The following is a 3642-nucleotide window of genomic DNA, read 5'->3' on the forward strand; positions in this document are numbered from 1 at the left end:
GGACTGTGAGAATAACTAATTTCTCTATTTGTTCATTAAAATGTGGAGAGTTCTTTCTTGACCAATGTTGAAATGATGTCATGCAGAAAGTGGATAAGAGAGATACCCGTTTTCAAATATTTTGGAACCTGTTCTGGATTGTTTTCTGTTAGCAAATGTCTTTTTCTGAAGGCTAATCCACAGACTGCAAATTATTTCTGTGAGATCTTAAGTTTCTGGAAGTTGCATATGTTGTATGTTTGCAAGCAATTCAGTAGCTTCATGCCCCAGAATATTCTGTCCAGAGTTAAGAATTGCAGGATTAATTCCAGATGACCAGTTTGCAAGTTGTGTGCTCTGCTGTGAGCACAGGCGGTCAAGTCAGGCAGCAGGTGGTCTCCCTCCAACTGCTCACATCTCATTCCCCTCCTGGAAATACAGGGAGGTACCGTCCATGTCTGGAGGTTGCCCAGATTCTTCACCAAGGTGCTCTTGACATTGGGGATGGATCATTCTTTGTTGTGGGGTGCTGTCCTGTGCACTATAGATGTTGAATGGCATTCTTGACCCCTTATTGATAGCAATCCACGAAATGGTCACATTCAAATGTGTCTTAATACATTGCCAAATGTCCCCCCCCCCAGAGAGGGGAAGTGACATAACCCTGAGTGAGAACCACAGAGATGATAAAAGAGAACATGTGTGATGGCAGAGAGATGAGTTTAATGAGTTGATGAGTTTAAATATATCTTGTAAGTCCACTATTCAGCATGAATTAGTGGATTTCAGATATTGGTTTGCTTCAAGATTTGAAATTTCTCAACCTTTGCTCTTTGTGCTCTAAAGTTTAAGATGGAAAAAAGTCATATTTATCTAGTTACTAATATTTTGTGTGAGTGTGGGGGTTTTCCATTTGAAAATTAAAGGTCTAAAGTCCACTATGTTTATGTCATTAGGGTAGTTTGCTGTTTTTAGTGCTGACAATAAAACAAACAGTAGTGGCTTATGGAGGCTGAGGCTTTAGTTAATGAATTTCCCACATCGTATGACATGTTCTTGTTTCTGAGTTACTAGAAAAAACTCAAAAACAAGATTTTGATTTTGTTTCTGGCATGTTACATTGTCCCTACCTTCTTTCGCCCAGGAGAATATTCTGGCCTTTGCTGCCCTGGGCATTGAACATGTCCTATTCTATGTTCTAGACCCTCATCTGATCAATTGTGAAGACAATATTCATTGTTTCTGGCAGCTCATTACCCCAGCAGAAGGCTCAGTGTGCACTTGTGACCAAGAATGACCTGAGATTCTGAAGGGTTCGAGAAGATAACTTGTTAGCTGGGTGTGGTGCTGTGTCCCTGTAGCCCCACCTGCTGAGGAGGCTGAGGCAGGAGGATCACTTGAGCCCAGGAGTTGGAGGCTGCAGTGAGCCATGATGACACCACTTCACTCTAGCCTAGGTGGCAGAGCAAGACCCTTTCTCAATCCACCCCAAACTCCCCCCCCATCAAAAAAAAAGGAAAGGAAAGGAAAATCACAAAGTCCTTAGCTAGTGCCTGCCAACCATGGAGTCAGTGTTGGCAGCTCCTTCTAGTAAGATGGTTGTTCTCATCATCACCATCTTTATTTGCATTATGGGCTCAGTGCCTGCCTCGGATGTTTAAGTCTGATGATTTTAAGATGGGGTGCAGAATGAGGAGTGAATGAAAGTAGGAGGTTGCAGGAGATTCAGAAAGCAGCATGTCAGGGCAGTCCTGTGCTCTGTGCCCCTACCTGTGCTCCAGTGCTCCCCACAGGGAATCCTCAGCTGTCAGCTCGGATTGCTCACTCTGAGCAAGAGTGAGACCCCTGTCTCTACTAAAATACAAAAACTAGCCAGGCACCGTAGTGGTCGCCTATAGTCCCAGCTACTCCGGAGGCTGAGGCTCAGAGTGAGACTTTGTTTAAAAAAAAAAAAAACAAAAAAAAAAAACAAACGTAGACACAAGCTACTTGTGATTATTAGCTACATATGCCTATCACTTACCATATTGAACCACATTGAACATTTCCATCTTCAGAAAATGTTGCATTTGACAGCAGAGATCTATATTATAACTGAACTGTGTTACAAAGTTGTTCTATTATTTTTCCAATTAATTTTGAGGAAACAAAGCCTGAAAAACAATAATTTTGAAAGGATTGTTTTGCATCTTCCCAAGGAAGTCTGATATAGGCTGGAATGCCCCAGACTCTGTTATCTTTCATTAACTTTTAAATAACCTTAAGAAACAGTGAAAGAATAGACTTGTATTGATGGGCTCCGGGTTCCCTTTAGCCACCTGGGACTAACTCAGCCCTGAACTGACCACCAGGAAATGTGGGCTTTGGTCTCCTGTGCTGGTAACTGCATGTGTATTGTGTGGTTAGTGGGCTCAACATCCAAGTGCCTCTTAAAGCCCTGATGCTTTGACCAGGCAAGTTGTGATTCTGTGATGATCATAGGAGGGTACCCGTGTATCCCATCACTGTACTAAGGCCAAGGCCCACAAAGATGGTCTTCAGTTACATGAGGAAATGTTATAGGAACATCCCTCATAAGAAGGGCAGCACATAGCAAGGCACTGGCTAAGAAGCAAAGGAGCGTGAAAAGCAAGGCTGTGCAGCAGGTAGATAGTGTGAGCCACATCAATGATTCTAAATGTCCTAATAGTCACATTAGAAAAGGGAAAAAGAGGCTCAGCACCTGTAGCACAGTGGTTACGGCGCCAGCCACATACACCAAGACTGGCAGGTTCGAACCCAACCTGGGCCTGCTAAACAACAATGACAACAACAACAACAAAAAAATAGCCAGGTGTTGTGGTGGGCACCTGTAGTCCCAGCTACTTGGGAGGCTGAGGCAAGAGAATTGCTTAAGCCCAGGAGCTGAAAGTTGCTGTGAGCTGCGATGCCATGGCCCTCTACCGAGGGTGACAAAGTGAGACTCTGTCTCAAAAAAAAAAAAAGAAAAGAAAATAGAAAAAGAAATAAGTGAAATTAATTTTAGTAATATATTTTATTTAATCCAGTATACCCAGGACACTATCATTTTTACATGTCATCTATGTAACTATAGTAGTGAGGGCTCAGTGCCTGAAGCAGTGATTATGGCGCCAGCCACATACACCCAGCCCGGACCAGCTAAACAATAATGACAACCACAACAAAAAAATAGCTGGGCGTTGTGGTGGGCACCTGTAGTCCCAGCTACTTGGGAGGCTGAGGCAAGAGAATTACTTGAGCCCAAGAGTTTGAGGTTGCTGTGAGCTGTGACACCATGGCACTCTACTGAGGGCAACATAGTGAGATTCTGTCTCAAAAAAAAAAAAAACAAAACAGGAATTGCCGCGGACCGCCAGTCGAATGAGTCTCAGTCCGAGGGCTTTCAGGGTGAGAACGGCTCAGGTTGATTGAAAGGGCGACGCAGGAAAATGACAAACTGCCACACACCAAGGATGATGAAGAAAGCAGTTGTACTTTACTGATTTTTAGGCATGGTATTTATACATTTTTGACAATGTCTTACAAACTACAAAAGATATTTTTATGACTTGCTGATGCTTACAAAGTTCTTATCGAGTTTTGTAGATGGGAGTAGTCAACTGTCTTTTCTTAGACAATGTTTCTGCCCGTAAGGGGGAACAA

Source organism: Nycticebus coucang, chromosome X (genome assembly GCF_027406575.1).
Source record: "Nycticebus coucang isolate mNycCou1 chromosome X, mNycCou1.pri, whole genome shotgun sequence".
NCBI lineage: Eukaryota > Metazoa > Chordata > Mammalia > Primates > Lorisidae > Nycticebus > Nycticebus coucang.